This window comes from Panulirus ornatus, chromosome 11, assembly GCF_036320965.1.
Source record: "Panulirus ornatus isolate Po-2019 chromosome 11, ASM3632096v1, whole genome shotgun sequence".
In the NCBI taxonomy this organism is placed as follows: domain Eukaryota; kingdom Metazoa; phylum Arthropoda; class Malacostraca; order Decapoda; family Palinuridae; genus Panulirus; species Panulirus ornatus.
The window spans coordinates 17,775,855-17,795,984 of NC_092234.1; the positions used below are offsets into that span (position 1 = coordinate 17,775,855).

Below are 20,130 nucleotides of genomic sequence, written 5' to 3' on the forward strand. Positions count from 1 at the left end.
TCTAAACATTTACCTTTAGCAACATGTAGCACTGTATATACATGCAATGGGAGGGTGTTGGTTGGGAGGGTGGGGGCATGTGCGGAGCGTCGGATTGGGGGGGAGCGGTGTGGTTTCGGGGGTGGTGGGGGGTGTGTGGATCGGGTGTTTGCTTTGAGGAATGTATGTGAGAGGTGCTTGGAGGTGCGGGTGGATTTGTGTGTAGCGTTTGTGGATCTGGAGAGGGCGTGTGATAGAGTTGATATATATATATATATATATTATATATATATATATATGTATATATATGTGTGTATATATATATATATATATATATATATATATATATATATATATATATATATATATATATATATATATCCCTGGGGATAGGGGATTAAGAATACTTCCCACGTATTCCCTGCGTGTCGTAGAAGGCGACTATAAGGGGAGGGAGCGGGGGGCTGGAAATCCTCCCCTCTCGTTTTTTTTTAATTTTCCAAAAGAAGGAACAGAGAATTGGGCCAGGTGAGGGTATTCCCTCAAAGGCCCAGTCCTCTGTTCTTAATGCTACCTCGCTAACGCGGGAAATGGCGAATAGTTAAAAAAAAAAAAAAAAAACTAAAAAATGGAAATCATAGAAAATATGAAAGAACATACATAATTAACAGAAGAAAGCACACACTGCTGCACAAAATAAAGTAAACATAGATTAAGTTTGGACATATAGAGAGACTGAGAAAGGAAAGGTTACCAAAGAGGATATGAGTCAGAAGTGAAGAAGGCAATGAGAATGGGGAAACCAAATGGGAGATGGAAGGATGGAGTGAAAAAGATTTTGAGCGATCGGAGCCTGAACATGAAGGGTAAAAGAAACACATATGACAGAGTGAATTGGAACAATGTCGTATACTGGGGTCAACATGCTGTCAATGGACTGAACCAGAGCATGTCAAGCATTCAGAGTAAACCATGGAAACTTCTGTGGGGCCTGGTTTTGGGTGGGAGCTGTGGTTTCAGTGCATTACACATGACAGCTGGAGAATGGATGTGAGCAGATGTGGCCTTTCTTTGTCCATTCCTGGTGTTACCTCACTAATGCAAGAAATGGCAATCAAGTATGAAAAAAAAATTCAGCTTATACCATCTAATGGATAGATAAATATATAGAATATCTAAATACAACTCATGTTAATAAGAAAAAACAGTGCCAAAACTATTATCAAACTAACTCAAATAAGACCCATATGGTAATAAAAGGAAATTTGAAAAACAAAACAAAGTCTACCATGCAATAATTCTGCCAAGAATCCATACTAAATACTCCACATAAATCTTTAGAATGATGAAGACTTGCACTAGTAAGTGCATGGGATAGAGAGAACTGGAATGACATATACTGGGGTCAATGTGTTGTCGATGGATTGAACCAGAGCATGTGATGTGTCCTGGGTAATCCATGAAGAGTTCTGTGAGCCCTGGTTGTAAGTAGGTAGCAGTGGCTTCAGCTCATTACACAGAAGAGCTAAAGAATGGATGTGAATGGATGTTGTCTTTCTTTGTTTTTTGCACTCCCTCGCTAATGCATGAAATGGTGATCAGGAATGAAAAACAAAAGATTACACTTATATTGTCTAACAAATAGATAAAAAAAATAAATAAAATAATATCTAAATACAAGTGATGGGAAACAGAAGAAGGAGTCACGCGGGGAGTGCTCATCCTCCTCGAAGGCTCAGAGTGGGGTGCCTAAATGTGTGTGGATGTAACCAAGATGTGAAAAAAGGAGAGATAGGTAGTATGTTTGAGGAAAGGAACCTGGATGTTTTGGCTCTGAGTGAAACAAAGCTCAAGGGTAAAGGGGAAGAGTGGTTTGGGAATGTCTGGGGAGTAAAGTCAGGGGTTAGTGAGAGGACAAGAGCAAGGGAAGGAGTAGCAATACTCCTGAAACAGGAGTTGTGGGAGTATGTGATAGAATGTAAGAAAGTAAATTCTCGATTAATATGGGTAAAACTGAAAGTTGATGGAGAGAGGTGGGTGATTATTGGTGCATATGCACCTGGGCATGAGAAGAAAGATCATGAGAGGCAAGTGTTTTGGGAGCAGCTGAATGAGTGTGTTAGTGGTTTTGATGCACGAGACCGGGTTATAGTGATGGGTGATTTGAATGCAAAGGTGAGTAATGTGGCAGTTGAGGGAATAATTGGTATACATGGGGTGTTCAGTTTTGTAAATGGAAATGGTGAGGAGCTTGTAGATTTATGTGCTGAAAAAGGACTGATGATTGGGAATACCTGGTTTAAAAAGCGAGATATACATAAGTATACTTATGTAAGTAGGAGAGATGGCCAGAGAGCGTTACTGGATTACGTGTTAATTGACAGACGTGCGAAAGAGAGACTTTTGGATGTTAATGTGCTGAGAGGTGCAACTGGAGGGATGTCTGATCATTATCTTGTGGAGGCTAAGGTGAAGATTTGTATGGGTTTTCAGAAAAGAAGAGTGAATGTTGGGGTGAAGAGGGTGGTGAGAGTAAGTGAGCTTGGGAAGGAGACCTGTGTGAGGAAGTACCAGGAGAGACTGAGTACAGAATGGAAAAAGGTGAGAACAATGGAAGTAAGGGGAGTGGGGGAGGAATGGGATGTATTTAGGGAATCAGTGATGGATTGCGCAAAAGATGCTTGTGGCATGAGAAGAGTGGGAGGTGGGTTGATTAGAAAGGGTAGTGAGTGGTGGGATGAAGAAGTAAGAGTATTAGTGAAAGAGAAGAGAGAGGCATTTGGACGATTTTTGGAGGGAAAAAATGCAATTGAGTGGGAGATGTATAAAAGAAAGAGACAGGAGGTCAAGAGAAAGGTGCAAGAGGTGAAAAAAAGGGCAAATGAGAGTTGGGGTGAGAGAGTATCATTAAATTTTAGGGAGAATAAAAAGATGTTCTGGAAGGAGGTAAATAAAGTGCGTAAGACAAGGGAGCAAATGGGAACTTCAGTGAAGGGCGCAAATGGGGAGGTGATAACAAGTAGTGGTGATGTGAGAAGGAGATGGAGTGAGTATTTTGAAGGTTTGTTGAATGTGTTTGATGATAGAGTGGCAGATATAGGGTGTTTTGGTCGAGGTGGTGTGCAAAGTGAGAGGGTTAGGGAAAATGATTTGGTAAACAGAGAAGAGGTAGTGAAAGCTTTGCGGAAGATGAAAGCCGGCAAGGCAGCAGGTTTGGATGGTATTGCAGTGGAATTTATTAAAAAAGGGGGTGACTGTATTGTTGACTGGTTGGTAAGGTTTTTTAATGTATGTATGACTCATGGTGTGGTGCCTGAGGATTGGCGGAATGCGTGCATAGTGCCATTGTACAAAGGCAAAGGGGATAAGAGTGAGTGCTCAAATTACAGAGGTATAAGTTTGTTGAGTATTCCTGGTAAATTATATGGGAGGGTATTGATTGAGAGGGTGAAGGCATGTACAGAGCATCAGATTGGGGAAGAGCAGTGTGGTTTCAGAAGTGGTAGAGGATGTGTGGATCAGGTGTTTGCTTTGAAGAATGTATGTGAGAAATACTTAAAAAAGCAAATGGATTTGTATGTAGCATTTATGGATCTGGAGAAGGCATATGATAGAGTTGATAGAGATGCTCTGTGGAAGGTATTAAGAATATATGGTGTGGGAGGAAAGTTGTTAGAAGCAGTGAAAAGTTTTTATCGAGTATGTAAGGCATGTGTACGTGTAGGAAGAGAGGAAAGTGATTGGTTCTCAGTGAATGTAGGTTTGCGGCAGGGGTGTGTGATGTCTCCATGGTTGTTTAATTTGTTTATGGATGGGGTTGTTAGGGAGGTAAATGCAAATGCAAGAGTTTTGGAAAGAGGGGCAAGTATGAAGTCTGTTGGGGATGAGAGAGCTTGGGAAGTGAGTCAGTTGTTGTTCGCTGATGATACAGCGCTGGTGGCTGATTCATGTGAGAAACTGCAGAAGCTGGTGACTGAGTTTGGTAAAGTGTGTGGAAGAAGAAAGTTAAGAGTAAATGTGAATAAGAGCAAGGTTATTAGGTACAGTAGGGTTGAGGGTCAAGTCAATTGGGAGGTGAGTTTGAATGGAGAGAAACTGGAGGAAATGAAGTGTTTTAGATATCTGGGAGTGGATCTGGCAGCGGATGGAACCATGGAAGCGGAAGTGGATCATAGGGTGGGGGAGGGGGCGAAAATTCTGGGGGCCTTGAAGAATGTGTGGAAGTTGAGAACATTATCTCGGAAAGCAAAAATGGGTATGTTTGAAGGAATAGTGGTTCCAACAATGTTGTATGGTTGCGAGGTGTGGGCTATGGATAGAGTTGTGCGCAGGAGGATGGATGTGCTGGAAATGAGATGTTTGAGGACAATGTGTGGTGTGAGGTGGTTTGATCGAGTGAGTAACGTAAGGGTAAGAGAGATGTGTGGAAATAAAAAGAGCGTGGTTGAGAGAGCAGAAGAGGGTGTTTTGAAGTGGTTTGGGCACATGGAGAGAATGAGTGAGGAAAGATTGACCAAGAGGATATATGTGTCGGAGGTGGAGGGAACGAGGAGAAGAGGGAGACCAAATTGGAGGTGGAAAGATGGAGTGAAAAAGATTTTGTGTGATCGGGGCCTGAACATGCAGGAGGGTGAAAGGAGGGCAAGGAATAGAGTGAATTGGATCGATGTGGTATACCGGGGTTGACGTGCTGTCAGTGTGGATTGAATCAAGGCATGTGAAGCGTCTGGGGTAAACCACGGAAAGCTGTGTAGGTATGTATATTTGCGTGTATGTATATACATGTGTATGGGGGGGGGGGTTGGGCCATTTCTTTCATCTGTTTCCTTGCGCTACCTCGCAAACGCGGGAGACAGCGACAAAGTATAAAAAAAAAAAATACAAGTGATATTAATAACATACCAAACAGCACCAAAATTGAAATTAAAGGAACTCAAATGAGACCCACATGGTAACAAAAGGTAATTTGAAAAACAAAACAAATTATGCCATGCAATAATTTTGACATAAATCAATAATCAAACAGTCCATCTACTTAGTATGCAACTGTGTAAACAGAATACGAATCAAGCACACCTAGCGTGTTGTGCATATATCCCATCTGCTACAGTATGGTTAAGTATCTGAACAGCAAGGCTTATGTGTATATCAAAACTCTTATCCATACAGATGCTTCTCAATTATTCTAGGTGCAAGCCTGATGTTTTGTTTGCTGACTTTAAAAAAAAATAACTCAAACAATGGCCACTAGTTTCTCAACACAAGTTATCATTTCTTTTAAGGAGCCTGTGCTTATAGCACTACCATAAAAAAGTATCTTAATGTTTACAATACATTTAAGCATGAAAACCATGGATTTCCAGCAAGCTCAACAGATTTGCCATGTTGGCCCAGATTTTTTAGCCACTCAATTGAATCAGTGTGTCAATCATATATCAGTGTCAGCTTAATACACATGGCATCAAAGACACCACCACATAGTCTTTTGTGCACTTTCATTTTCTCATATGAATTTTTCAGTAAATTAAAAACTGACCAATTCCATTCATCATCAAAAGAATTTTTCCCAGCCAAAGCTTATGACTTCTAACAGCTAGGAGAGAAAATAAAGATGATAAAAAAAAAAAATCTACAGGGTTTGGAACTTTTATAATGAAGTGCCAGCGAAAATTCATTTACCTCATTGTCATATCTGTTACCTTGTTAATTTTGAGGCCTTCATTTGAGTTGTGAAAAACTGCAGTGTAGAATCATCTAGATATTTTGATGCATTGTAAATAAATCTTACTTTTCCATTTAACGATCAGAAATATTCTCAATTTCAAAATTCACGCTGTAAATGCCAAATGGTGTTGTGGAGCTTGTTCAGAAGTCTTTTGATACTGTTTGTGCACTGCATTCTTGCATCAGCTGTGTTAAAGAAAAAGATCATACTTTATTATGATCAATGCATTCCTGATGCAAGCTGAAAGTCAAAATATAGTTTTATTGTAAATGACAATAATAATAATTCATAAGCATATCAGAAATAACAATGTTGTATGGTTGCGAGGCGTGGGCTATGGATAGAGTTGTGCGCAGGAGGGTGGATGTGCTGGAAATGAGATGTTTGAGGACAATATGTGGTGTGAGGTGGTTTGATCAAGTAAGTAATGTGTAAGAGAGATGTGTGGAAATAAAAAGAGTGTGGTTGAGAGAGCAGAAGAGGGTGTTTTGAAATGGTTTGTCACATGGAGAGAAGGAGTGAGGAAAGATTGACCAGGAGGATATGTGTGTTGGAGGTGGAGGGAACGAGGAGAAGTGGGAGACCAAATTGGAAGTGGAAAGATGGAGTGAAAAAGATTTTGAATGATCAGGGCCTGAACATGCAGGAGGGTGAAAGGCATGCAGGGAATAGAATGAATTGGAACGATGTGGTATACCGGGGTCGACGTGCTGTCAATGGATTGAACCAGGGCATGTGAAGCGTCTGGGGTAAACCATGGAAAGTGTGTGGGGCCTGGATGTGGAAAGGGAGCTGTGGTTTCGGTGCATTATTACATGACAGCTAGAGACCGAGTGTGAATGAATGGGGCCTTTGGTGTCTTTTCCTAGCGCTACCTCGCACACATGAGGGGGGAGGGGGTTGTTATTCCATGTGTGGCGGGGTGGCGATGGGAACAAAAAAAGGCAGACAGTATGAATTACGTACATGTGTACATATGTATATGCCTGTGTGTGTATATATATGCGTACATGGAGATGTATAGGTATGTATATTTGCGTGTGTGGAAGTGTGTGTATATACATGTGTATGTGGGCGGGTTGGGCCATTCTTTCATCTATTTCCCTGCGCTACCTCGCTAACGCGGGAGACAGCAACAAAGCAAAATAAATAAATATATCAGAAATAACAAAATGAAATATAAAATTCATAAATATTTCAAATAGCATTATTTTAGCCAAAACATGAAAATCAAACTGATGCAATACCTGAGGATCCTGCAGGCCATGCAAAATCACAATGCATATCATCTTGTGTACAGATGATGATGAAGTGTCTTGCTTTTCATAATCTGAAAGATACCATGTATTAAATTTATGACCTGTGAGGATATTTTCCCTCACATGAACTTACCATTTATAATTCTTATATCCCAACGAAGTAAATGCTTCATGTCAACTTTATAACAATCAAATTGAAAACATCAAAATTTACTGAAACAGACAGTACATACTAATGACTGAGTCAGGCGTATAAGACAGAAAACTTTCTGTACAGGCATATCATTTCGAAAGTGATCATGGTATCACTGACTCAAATTGGGATTCAAGCAATAAAAAATTTCTTTTGAAATATGTTCACTTGTAGCAGCTGGTAGGTAGCCAATGACCAGGGAGGTAAATTACCACTACTACTAGCCTGGATAGTAGGAGAGTTAGAATGCTGTGTTTAGAACCAGCATTTGTGATTTTGAAGCTGCACTCCTCCTACCAAGGTAGCTGTATTTTATTTCTACTTCATCCACAAGTGGACCGCTGGCATTCTGTCTATAAACATACAATCTCTCATTACACACAAGTAAAGCCATTGCCACTTGCACCTAGTAAGAAATATGAATATGTGATGGCATTATTGTTGTTTCTAAAGCCTTTTGGCAAAAGTAGGAGCAATAGATAGAAGTAGTAAGTTGGAACATTAAGGCAGGAGTATTAGGTAGAAACATTATGCAGGAGTAGTCATTAGAGTTGCAAAGGATTATCACTTGCTTTTATAATGCCCAAAAGCCGAGTAACTCAAGTGATTGCACACTTTAAGCCCTAGCTTCGTTGATTGGATATCCAGTATAGTCCAACCAACAGCTGAGAGTCGGAAGTTGTCCAGCTACGTTTACTGGTACAGTAGGGCAACTACCAAAGGGCAATCCCCAGGACTGAAGCGCAGCGGCAGTGTCCATCTACTGACTGCAGTCCTCTGCTTCCTTCAGGCGGTAGTGCTGTGCGACTTGAGCCGGAGCGTCCACCCTTGTCACGGGTTTTTGCTTTGTGGTACCTGTCACGAATAACCCATTCCTTAGAGAATAGCGTGCCAGCCTCTGTTGGTATGTTGGGTACCAGCTACAGTCACGTGGGAATGGACGATGACCGTTCACCCACTTGCCCACATTATGGGAAGACCTTTGCCAGCTTTCGGGGCCGTAGGGTCCATGAAAGGCAGGCACATGCCAACTCCTTCCACCAGGAGTTGGCAACCAGGCATGTTGTGTCCAAGGCTCGATGGTCTGATGAGGAGGTGGAGCTTCTCGCCAGGGCTGTGGCCAGGATGGCAGCTGGTCCCTCACTAGTTGCCGGACAGGGCCTGAACCAGCGATTGCGGGAGATTGTCCCTTCTAGGACGGTCGAAGCGATCAAAGGTCTCCAACGCAAAGCGTCGTATAAGACCCGGGTTCAGGAACTGACCTCAAACTTAAATCTCCTCCAGGAAGATGACGAAGGCGAGGTGATGGATGGGGTGCCGACTACGAGGCGTGTCCCACCCACAAGGTCAAGCAACACACGGGGCAACATAACGGAAGAACCCCCGCATACAGGGATGTACGCAAGTGCGGATTCCAGTGGTGAGATGACCATTCCTCCCACGGTTTTATCTGTCCAGTCGTCCCGTGGGTCCCCCAATCCCAAACAATTACTTCCTTTGTGGCGGAGACTGTCATGTATCTCGACACTTTAGGACCTGGCCCCACAAGTCCATCGTGGGGCAAGGACATCCTAAATGCAGCCCTCGACCATTTGTGTCAGGGTGACAGCCGTGCTGCAATCAAGGGAGCCTCAGAGCAAGCCACATATGTGACAAGCTCCTGCTGCTCACCCAAAGACCATCAGAATCGTGGTGGAGGTGGTTTGAGGCAGTCAGCGATTCTGGCCACGTACACCAAGCGGAGGAGGTTCCTTTGCATGGAAACTGGCTTAGAAGGCTGCAATACCGGAAGGTACAGAGACTCTATCGAGAGAATAGGTCTTTGGCTGCTGGACTGGTCCTTAAAGGTGACTGGAAGGTACCGCCAACCTCGGTTGGGCCAGAACGCCTCAATCCCTTTTGGGGAGCTCTCTTCTCTTGGCCGTCTGGGCCGGACACACATGCCATTACCGATTGCGACCGAGAATGTGGACAACTAGCAGAAGTTGTCACCGTAGGAGAGGTAGCACACCACCTCAAAATCACTCGAACATCTGCCCCTGGTCCTGACGGGATGTCGACAAGACTGCTGAAGTCCATTCCTCCGAGGATCCTGGCCAAAATGTTCAACCTGTGGTTGGCTACGTCCACTCTACCAGAGCCACTGATGGCTAACCGTACGGTGCTGATACCCAAGGTACCCAATCCAACAGAACCCAAAGACTATAGGCCAATCACCATCTCTTGCACTATAGTCCGTCTGCTCCATAAGATCTTGAGCAGCTGCATCTCGAGCCTCGTCCAGATCGATGAAGCTCAAAAGGCATTCGTCCCAACAGACGGATGCCTTGAGAACCTCACGATCTTGGATGCGATCGTTGGTCGTGCGCGGGCACACGCCCATGGTGTGCACCTGGCATTCCTCGACATGGCCAAAGCATTCGATAGTGTTAATCATAGCACTATTGAGCGGGCCATGTCGCGGAAGGGCATTCCAGCCTCCGTCAGGGCATACGTCATGTCAACGTATGACCAAGCCTTCACTCATATCGAAAGCAGCGGCGAGATGTCGGAGAAGGTATATATGACTCATGGGGTCAAACAGGGTGACCCCTTATTGCCAATTCTCTTCAACCTTGTGATTGACGAGGGAATCACAAGGGTGAAAGAGACTGGTGTGGGGGTTAGATTGGGTGACCAAAGGGTGGCAGCATTGGCATTTGCCGATGATTTGGTTCTGGTGGCGCAGACGCCCACTGGCCTCCAGCAGGCAATGAACGTGATGGCTGAGACCCTCGCGAGGGGTGGGCTTCACATAAATCCGGGAAAGTGTCGTACCCTCAACAGCCTCTGCAAACACTGCACTAGCCTTGCCCTCTGCCAGTGGCCTATTAAAGGTGAGGCACTTAAGGCTAAGAAAAAGCTCTGGAATTCTACAGTTATGGAGACTCTGTTGCTGTGGCCACCCCTTTGAGGGTATTCCAAATGGAACAGGCATCAGAGATACTGAGAGATAGATAAAATATGAGAGATAAAATACACATCACAATTGACAACACTTACGCAATAACTCATTTTTCATAACTCTAGATTTTCCTACAGTGAACACTATGCACTAGCCCTGCCTTTTAGCAAAATGGTAGGAGCAATATATAAGTAATAAGCAAGAGCATTAGGTAGTCATAGGATGGTGGAATATTAGACAGGAACATTAGGTAGAAGTAATCAGTAGGAACATTAGGTAAGAGCCTCTGGAAATACTGCACTAGTTACCCTCTGCCAGTGGCCTGTTGAGGGTGAAGCACTAAAGGCTAAGTAGCGGCAGTGGAGTTCACCAGTTATGGAGACTTTTGCCATGGTTGCCCTCTTGATGGAGGTCCCGGAGGAAACAGGCATCAGAGATATGTATAGATAAGACAGATATGTGAATATGCTGTGGAACTTCAAGGCTGACAACAGTAACTCCATGTGGAACTAGATGGTATACATTGACTTATATATATCTCTGATGCTTGCTCCCAAGTGGAACAACCAAGTGGATATTGGCTACCTAGATGGCATACATAAGACAGTGAAATGTAAAACATAGTGCATGCATATAGCTTATGAATAAGAAGCATCCTAAAAGAATAAATATGAAGTAGAACTTCCTAATTTACTTCTATTTCCATTCTATGCTGGCATTATGCAATATTACAAGTGGTGTACAGTGCAGACCAAGTTGAAGCTATTTATGACGCTAACTTCAGCCTCAGCAGATGTGTTAATGTTCATGGTATTTGAGGTCCCAGTCACTTACTTCCTACCCGAGGAGTCGCCTCTATTTTTCTGAGGCTCCTGCAGCACAAAGGAAGTTGGCAACATCCAACAGTTGGGACCACAGGTCTGAGTAAAAGTCTCACTTCCACACAGATAGTCCTTCATCCTTTGGTACTGTTATCGAGCATGCATCACCTAAAAGCAAATAAAACAAATCATATGTTGACTTAATGGTATTACATGAATCTAAGACATAAATTAACAATGAACGTTAAAAAACAGACACATATATTGATTCCAAGATATACATCACCCCTTCAACAACTTCTCAAACATGGCATTTTCAATGGAATCAACAATATACTGACACAGGGCTACATCTGAATAAGGCAGAAAAAATAGAAGTGTACTCTGTGAACATAACATACAATGAATAAGAAATCTATTTATTCATTGATCTTGCTTTGTCGCTGTCTCCCGCATTAGCGAGGTAGCGCAAGGAAACAGACGAAAGAATGGCCCAACCCACCCACATACACATGTATATACATACATGTCCACACACGCAAATATACATACCTATACATCTCAACATGTACATATATATACACACAGACATATACATATATACACATGTACATAATTCATACTGTCTGCCTTTATTCATTCCCATCGCCACCTCGCCACACATGAAAATAACAACCCCCTTCCCCCTCATGTGTGCGAGGTAGCGCTAGGAAAAGACAACAAAGGCCACATTCGTTCACACTCAGTCTCTAGCTGTCATGTAATAATGCACCGAAACCACAGTTCCCTTTCCATCTATACCTATCTATACTGCATTATTCATTTTGGTATAATATAGAAAACTGATTAGATTAAAAGAGGAAATTTTCAACAATATCACTAAATTTTGAAATTACTGATGTCATGGAAGTTGCCAAAAAATTCAAGATCCACTTTGTACAGTTCTAACAATGAACACTACTTCTAATCACAGCAGTAGGAGTTCAGACTAGATATGTTTTTGAGGTTTTATCATCACACCAGTACTGTATGAAATTTCAACACTGTGAATGCTGTATTACTTTCAAACAGTTACAGTACAAAGGGTGTCAGATGTGCATGGGATACACCAAATTGAAGACATGATGTGGTTCACATGGAGCACATCTCACACCCTACTGCATGTTCAGGCCCCAATGATTCATAAAGCTTCTTTCACTTCAGCTTTCCATCTTATCCTCAGTCTTGCCTTCCTTATCCCTTTAACTTCTGACACACATACCCTCTTAGTCATTCTCTTTTCACTAATACTCTTATGTACAAACCATTTCAATACACCATACTCAGCTCTCACATACTCAGCCTACAACAACATCTCTATTTCACAATGTCATCTTTACTCAATCAATCCACCTTATGCCACATCTTAAGGCATTTAATTTCCAAGACATACACCTCATCACACCAGGTGCTGTCCTTAGGCATTTGATTTTCAACACATCCACCCTCATTCATACTGTTGTATTCCAGGTCTATGACTTGCATCCACACAGTATCATCAGGACTACAATGCCATCAAGCATACCCATCTTTGACTTCACTGACAGTAACCTCTCTTTCACATACTTCTCAGCAAACCCAGAACCTATGCCCCCTTACCCAACACATGGTTCACTTCAGCTGCCATTCTTCCATCACATGTCCCAACTATCTACAACACATCAATTCCTCCTAGTTTCCATCTAAACTAACACTCAAGCCAAACTGTCTTACTCCCTTGCAAAAGTTCATTACCTTAGTGTGATTTGCAGTAACTCTCAACTTCTTCATATCATACTCTCTTTCAAACTCTGACGCAAACTTCAGCAGTTTTTCTCTTGAGTCTGCCGCCAAAGCCAAGTGAATTTGCAAACAACATCTGACACAACATCAAAGGCCTTCCTTACCCTCAACAGACTGCAAACCTGTTCACCTCTCCAAAATCCTCACTGATATAGCTCCTTAAGGATAAAGCCCACAGATTCAAAGTATTTTTTCTAATAGGTCCAGAGGTACCAGTTCTGAGAAAACCTCTTCAAAAAAGTGCAACAGGAGCCAGGAGCTGATTTTAACCCTGTAAGTAACAGACAGACCTTTATCTTATAATGTTATAACTGAGTCTGAAACAGTCATGGAATAAAATCTTTCAATGAAATTTCATGATAGTTATGATACAGTACATCTGATTTTTTGTCATAATTTCATAGTGGAGCAACTGCAGATGAACCTGGATTGTGATAGCCATGCACAAAACAGGGATAACACCAAAATGTGAGACAAAAGGCTGGGGAACACTACTGTACTGTATGGTGGAGAGGATTATGTATCAAGATAAAACTCAAATAAACATCTCTCTCCACTAGTCATATATTCTGCCATTACTATTGTGACTGCTTGGTTTATAACTATGCCACATCAGTGGGGAAGGTGAAGACAGATCCTCATTTAGTGTACAGATGGTATACATGGCAACCTCGCAACCCTGTGTCACTGGTAAGAGATGCAGTAAAAGGCACCCACGCCAACAGAAGTATGCACCACCATTGAAGGAGCCAAGGCTGAGGGATATTTAGCACAGAGGTAGATCTTGCAATACCTCATAAATTTTTCACATCCAGAAACTAAAAATGGTACTTAAATGTTTTCAGCTGCTGGAGAACTATGCAACCTTTGATTAAACTGAAATTACCTTACAACCCCGTATCATGAGTAAGGGAGATGCCTGAGGTTCCCGTATCCCTTCATGTGTACCAGCTGTACATTATGAAAAACCAAGTTAGAGGCTAACTGTGAAGATGCCCTGTAATGCCTCAAGAGACACTTGTGGAACCATACACACCACAGCTTTGATTGGGTATCAGACATAAACACCTTGTTCATGATATTCGTAAAGTGTAGTATAACATGGGATGGGATATCTTGGTAAAGAAGCTTGGAACCTTCTAATAGATCTTTATTTGTTACTGAAAGTCCTTAAACATCCAAGTACTGCTTGGAGGCCCAAAACTAAGTTGGACACAAAGTACCTACGGATAGTTATTGTTTTAGCAGTATTTTGTGGTTGGCAGTACAGAGATGATAATGGATAGGCTTCACCATAATGCACTTGTCATGATAGTTTTGCTTGAATATTTCCTTGACATGAGAGATGTTCTCTTTGCTGAAAGTTGTGGCAGCAGCCCTTGTTTATAGAACAATTTGAACTTGGTCGAAGAGCAATGTAATATTCAGGTTGCTGGTTATGACATGCAGTACTGATGTTTCATTCTCAACACAAACCAATGTCACTTTACAGATAACGTGCACATAAAGCTTACCTATACAGTATTGAAAATACCAAAAACTCTGAAATGTTTAAAAATATAAAACATTAAATACAAACAAATATATTACATGGCTCCTCCCAGAAGAAAATCAGAAGCAAAGCAAAGTTTACAAATATATCCTGCCTGATATGTCCAGATTTTCTAACAAGCAACTGAGACTTTTGGGGAGTTTGAGGTGTCAGTACAAAGCAAGGGCACAACTGCCAAAACTTGTTCACTTTCATTATTCAAAGTTGTCACAGTAAAGAGTGATTTCAAAGTGTAGCATTTTTCCTTTTACAAACCAAACTTGCGATATTAAATGGGTCACTGGTGGCAGGATTATCAGAAGAAAAAGTGGGGTTATATAAGATATAGGTACTATAAAATACCAATAAATATAAACAAATACACAGGTAATCCGCCTACTTTAATGCTTCAGATGTACTCTCAATTTACTCTCATCATAATAATGTACTCCACTTATCTCCACCATAATGTCGTTTGGTTTGGACTTTGAAGAGTGAATTCAGCTGTCTGTAGAACAATCAGAATCTGATCTTATGTGGGACAGATCTCGCTAACATAACTTCAAGCCTTAAATATATATATATATATATATATATATATATATATATATATATATATATATATATATATATATATATATATATATATATATATATATATATTTTTTTTTTTTTTTTTGCCGCTGTCTCCCACGTTTGCGAGGTAGCGCAAGGAAACAGACGAAAGAAATGGCCCAACCCACCCCCATACACATGTATATACATACGTCCACACACGCAAATATACATACCTACACAGCTTTCCATGGTTTACCCCATGTATGTATGTCAGAAATACTTAGAAAAGCAAATGGATTTGTATGTAGCATTTATGGATCTGGAGAAGGCATATGATAGAGTTGATAGAGATGCTCTGTGGAAGGTATTACGAATATATGGTGTGGGAGGCAAGTTGTTAGAAGCAGTGAAAAGTTTTTATCGAGGATGTAAGGCATGTGTACGTGTAGGAAGAGAGGAAAGTGATTGGTTCTCAGTGAATGTAGGTTTGCGGCAGGGGTGTGTGATGTCTCCATGGTTGTTTAATTTGTTTATGGATGGGGTTGTTAGGGAGGTGAATGCAAGAGTTTTGGAAAGAGGGGCAAGTATGAAGTCTGTTGGGGATGAGAGAGCTTGGGAAGTGAGTCAGTTGTTGTTCGCTGATGATACAGCGCTGGTGGCTGATTCATGTGAGAAACTGCAGAAGCTGGTGACTGAGTTTGGTAAAGTGTGTGAAAGAAGAAAGTTAAGAGTAAATGTGAATAAGAGCAAGGTTATTAGGTACAGTAGGGTTGAGGGTCAATTCAATTGGGAGGTGAGTTTGAATGGAGAAAAACTGGAGGAAGTGAAGTGTTTTAGATATCTGGGAGTGGATCTGGCAGCGGATGGAACCATGGAAGCGGAAGTGGATCATAGGGTGGGGGAGGGGGCGAAAATTTTGGGAGCCTTGAAGAATGTGTGGAAGTCGAGAACATTATCTCGGAAAGCAAAAATGGGTATGTTTGAAGGAATAGTGGTTCCAACAATGTTGTATGGTTGTGAGGCGTGGACTATGGATAGAGTTGTGCGCAGGAGGATGGATGTGCTGGACATGAGATGTTTGAGGACAATGTGTGGTGTGAGGTGGTTTGATCGAGTAAGTAACGTAAGGGTAAGAGAGATGTGTGGAAATAAAAAGAGCGTGGTTGAGAGAGCAGAAGAGGGTGTTTTGAAATGGTTTGGTCACATGGAGAGAATGAGTGAGGAAAGATTGACCAAGAGGATATATGTGTCAGAGGTGGAGGGAACGAGGAGAAGAGGGAGACCAAATTGGAGGTGGAAAGATGGAGTGAAAAAGATTTTGTGTGATCGGGGCCTGAACATGCAGGAGGGTGAAAGGAGGGCAAGGAATAGAGTGAATTGGAGCGATGTGGTATACCGGGGTTGACGTGCTGTCAGTGGATTGAATCAAGGCATGTGAAGCGTCTGGGGTAAACCATGGAAAGCTGTGTAGGTATGTATATTTGCGTGTGTGGACGTATGTATATACATGTGTATGGGGGTGGGTTGGGCCATTTCTTTCGTCTGTTTCCTTGCGCTACCTCGCAAACGCGGGAGACAACGGCAAAAAAAAAAAAAAAAAAAAAATATATATATATATATATATATATATATATATATATATATATATATATATATGTGTGTGTGTGTGTGATTGGTTCTCAGTGAATGTAGGTTTGCGGCAGGGGTGTGTGATGTCTCCATGGTTGTTTAATTTGTTTATGGATGGGGTTGTTAGGGAGGCGAATGCAAGAGTTTTGGAAAGAGGGGCAAGTATGAAGTCTGTTGGGGATGAGAGAGCTTGGGAAGTGAGTCAGTTGTTGTTCGCTGATGATACAGCGCTGGTGGCTGATTCATGTAAGAAACTGCAGAAGCTGGTGACTGAGTTTGGTAAAGTGTGTGAAAGAAGAAAGTTAAGAGTAAATGTGAATAAGAGCAAGGTTATTAGGTACAGTAGGGTTGAGGGTCAAGTCAATTGGGAGGTAAGTTTGAATGGAGCAAAACTGGAGGATGTAAAGTGTTTTAGATATCTGGGAGTGGATCTGGCAGCGGATGGAACCATGGAAGCGAAAGTGGATCATAGGGTGGGGGAGGGGGCGAAAATCCTGGGAGCCTTGAAGAATGTGTGGAAGTCGAGAACATTATCTCGGAAAGCAAAAATGGGTATGTTTGAAGGAATAGTGGTTCCAACAATGTTGTATGGTTGCGAGGCGTGGGCTATGGATAGAGTTGTGCGCAGGAGGATGGATGTGCTGGAAATGAGATGTTTGAGGACAATGTGTGGTGTGAGGTGGTTTGATCAAGTAAGTACCGTAAGGGTAAGAGAGATGTGTGGAAATAAAAAGAGCATGGTTGAGAGAGCAGAAGAGGGTGTTTTGAAATGGTTTGGGCACATGGAGAGAATGAGTGAGGAAAGATTGACCAAGAGGATATATGTGTCGGAGGTGGAGGGAACGAGGAGAAGTGGGAGACCAAATTGGAGGTGGAAAGATGGAGTGAAAAAGATTTTGTGTGACGGGGCCTGAACATGCAGGAGGGTGAAAGGAGGGCAAGGAATAGAGTGAATTGGATTGATGTGGTATACCGGGGTTGACGTGCTGTCAGTGGATTGAATCAGGGCATGTGAAGCGTCTGGGGTAAACCATGGAAAGCTGTGTAGGTATGTATATTTGCGTGTGTGGACGTATGTATATACATGTGTATGGGGGTGGCTTGGGCCATTTCTTTCGTCTGTTTTCTTGCGCTACCTCGCAAACGCAGGAGACCGACAAAAAAAAAAAAAAAAAAAAAAATATATATATAATATATATATATATATATATGAATACCCAACATATGTGCAAAGCTCCGAGTACAGCAGATTCAAACATTATGATACACTGCACCATTTCTAGACCTTTTGGGCAAGTTTTCTTCTTGTATTACAGCTTCTTTTGCTTCATATGAACCTAATAAAGCACTAAAGAAGCTGAACAGACACCAGATAAATGCATTTTACCTGCCTGTTGCACGGCACACTTATGTAATGTTCTACACTCTATATCGTCTCTAAAAATTGTAAGGGCTCCATTGGTATCAATTTCGCTAAATTCCATCTAGAAAACGTGCATCTCTCTTCTTGAAATTTACCATCTTGTTCCAGAAAAAACGAGAATGAATACATAAGTTCTTTAGAATCAATATAAAATAAACCAGATGAATCCTTACCTGGATCTCGTGCCAATGGGTCAGGATCGTAGCGCTTCTTCAAAGTGTCAGTTACCAGGGCTGCACACTCATTTCATTAAAGTCCACTGGCTATAAAGGATATTCTCACATAATAGGAGGCAAAATCTTCCTTGTTTCCGTAGTAGTTTCCAAGGCGACCAATGAAACCACTTCCCGTAGCTCCAGCAATAGGTAGCAGTCGTCGGTCATGCGACAGTCGCTTATTTTCGTTAACATCTCGATGTTTGCAGCTCATGATATAACACTTGTCTCACCGTCTGTTCTCTTGAAGGTCACAGGTACACTGACAACCTAACAATCCTCCTTGCCAACCCCTCAAGTTCAAACTGTTGGTGGAACTGGATTATGAACCTAACACAATGTTTTGGTTACAGCGCCGGTCAATGTTGTTGTCAGTAAGTGTAAAGGCGTCGTACGTATAAAGCTTAACTGTACAATATATAAAATGCTCCACAAACCTCTCAAAAATACCTATATGCTATATAAGTACCGAAAAGTTCTCAAGATATCATCTATGAGTGTACTACCTTGGCAGTATTTTTTACAGCAGTTTGCTGAAAAACAAGGTAAATTTTGTGAGTCTTTGTCCATGGAAATGGAGAAAGGAAGAGACCTTTTCTTTTGGAGGTCAGACAACGTTTGTAGGAAGACCTGTAACTTCTCAAGAAAAACATGGATTTTTGGTGTTTCTTCTTGCATCTCAAGATTGAGCTTGTTGAATACAGACAGCTTTAAGGAGGAACATACGATGCAGCTTGGTGTAATCATTGTCCTGTAAGGATCTTTCTTAGCTTTATCCACGGAAACACTTGCTGCATTCTGCACTGGAAGACAAATTAGCCTTTTTCCTGCTTCAAGTCAATGTAGCTTCAGATGAAACTTTCCTTCTGTTGTCAAAACTGCCTGAAGCTGCATTATTACAAATACCTGATGTTCATCCCTTTCAGTGAGTGCACTGACACTTGTCTTTGTTCCCCACAAATAATACCCAGTATATGCATTCACTGAGTCAACTTTGCCCAATCTGTTTGAGGATGAAAGTAGAGGTTCTTCTTAGAGGAAGCCTGTCCGGCACTGCTGGCTGTGTGAGAGGACGAAGGCAGAGACACCTTTCCCGGGAAAGATGTAGGGACCTTGCTTGTCTTGGCGTAAGTGTGGCAACACTACCACTAGCAGTGACCTTCTGTTTCTTCGACAACTTTGGAGTGCCATCACTCACATTCTTTTCCATTCCCGTGGACTCGACATCTTTGGAGAAGTATTGTTTCAGAGGCTTCCACTGTTCAGTGAGTCTCGTCAGTGCTCTTTCCAAAGAGAGCCATCGAGTACACACATTTCAGGATTTCATGCAGGTCGACACTGTAGAGGGTTTGAACCTCCCTGAACTCTATGTGGCGCTTACGACTCCTTCCTTCCTCAGCAGCGAGATGAACATGACAAGGACATCCCATGATGAAAGTGTCCGCCTTCCTCAGCAGCAAGATGAACATGACAAGGACATCCCTGATAAAGGTGTCCGGATTTTTTTTTTTTTTTTTTATAAATGCGCTTACCCCAATCTCCTCTCCAATCATGACAGCTGCATTATCTGATGCGAAACAAATGACATTTCTCCCTGGGATCTTATTTTCTGTTGACATTATCGAGAAGCGGAAAGATGTTTCTATCAGTAGATCGTTCCATTGTGGTAGCAATTTCCAGCAGGACAACAAGAACAGTGTTTACTTCAGAATAAAAATATCGCACAATAACGGGACATGATAACTGCTCTTGTGCCCCACGATCTGAGCGGCCATCTGTTCACATACTTAATGGCGCTTCTCTCATCTTCATCTGTTAATAAGATACAAAAGAAAAAAAAGTCAATGTTCCTAAGAAATCTATACGTAGGATTGATTAATAAGTAACCCATGCATGAATCACTGATCAACCCACATTAGTAGTAAAGCATTACATAATGTTGCACAAGCCATCACTGCTTCCCTAAATACATCCCATTCCTCTCCCACTCCCCTTACGTCATTTGTTCTCACCTTTTTCCATTCTGTACTCA

At 41.9% G+C, this 20,130-nt stretch overlaps 1 long non-coding RNA gene across 2 annotated transcripts in view; it reads right to left on the minus strand.

The window, feature by feature from the left end:
- LOC139751346 (uncharacterized) overlaps positions 1-18,703 on the minus strand; it is a 54,944-nt gene extending 36,241 nt beyond the window's left edge. The window contains exons 1-4 of one of the 2 annotated variants that reach the window (XR_011713328.1): positions 18,057-18,703; positions 10,935-11,089; positions 6,952-7,034; positions 5,679-5,889 (exon numbers count right to left, since the gene is read on the minus strand). This is a non-coding gene — a long non-coding RNA (uncharacterized lncRNA). The remainder of the gene's footprint in view (positions 1-5,678; positions 5,890-6,951; positions 7,035-10,934; positions 11,090-18,056) is intronic. The other variant, XR_011713329.1, reaches the window with a different exon arrangement.
- Between the last annotated feature and the right edge of the window lie 1,427 nt (positions 18,704-20,130).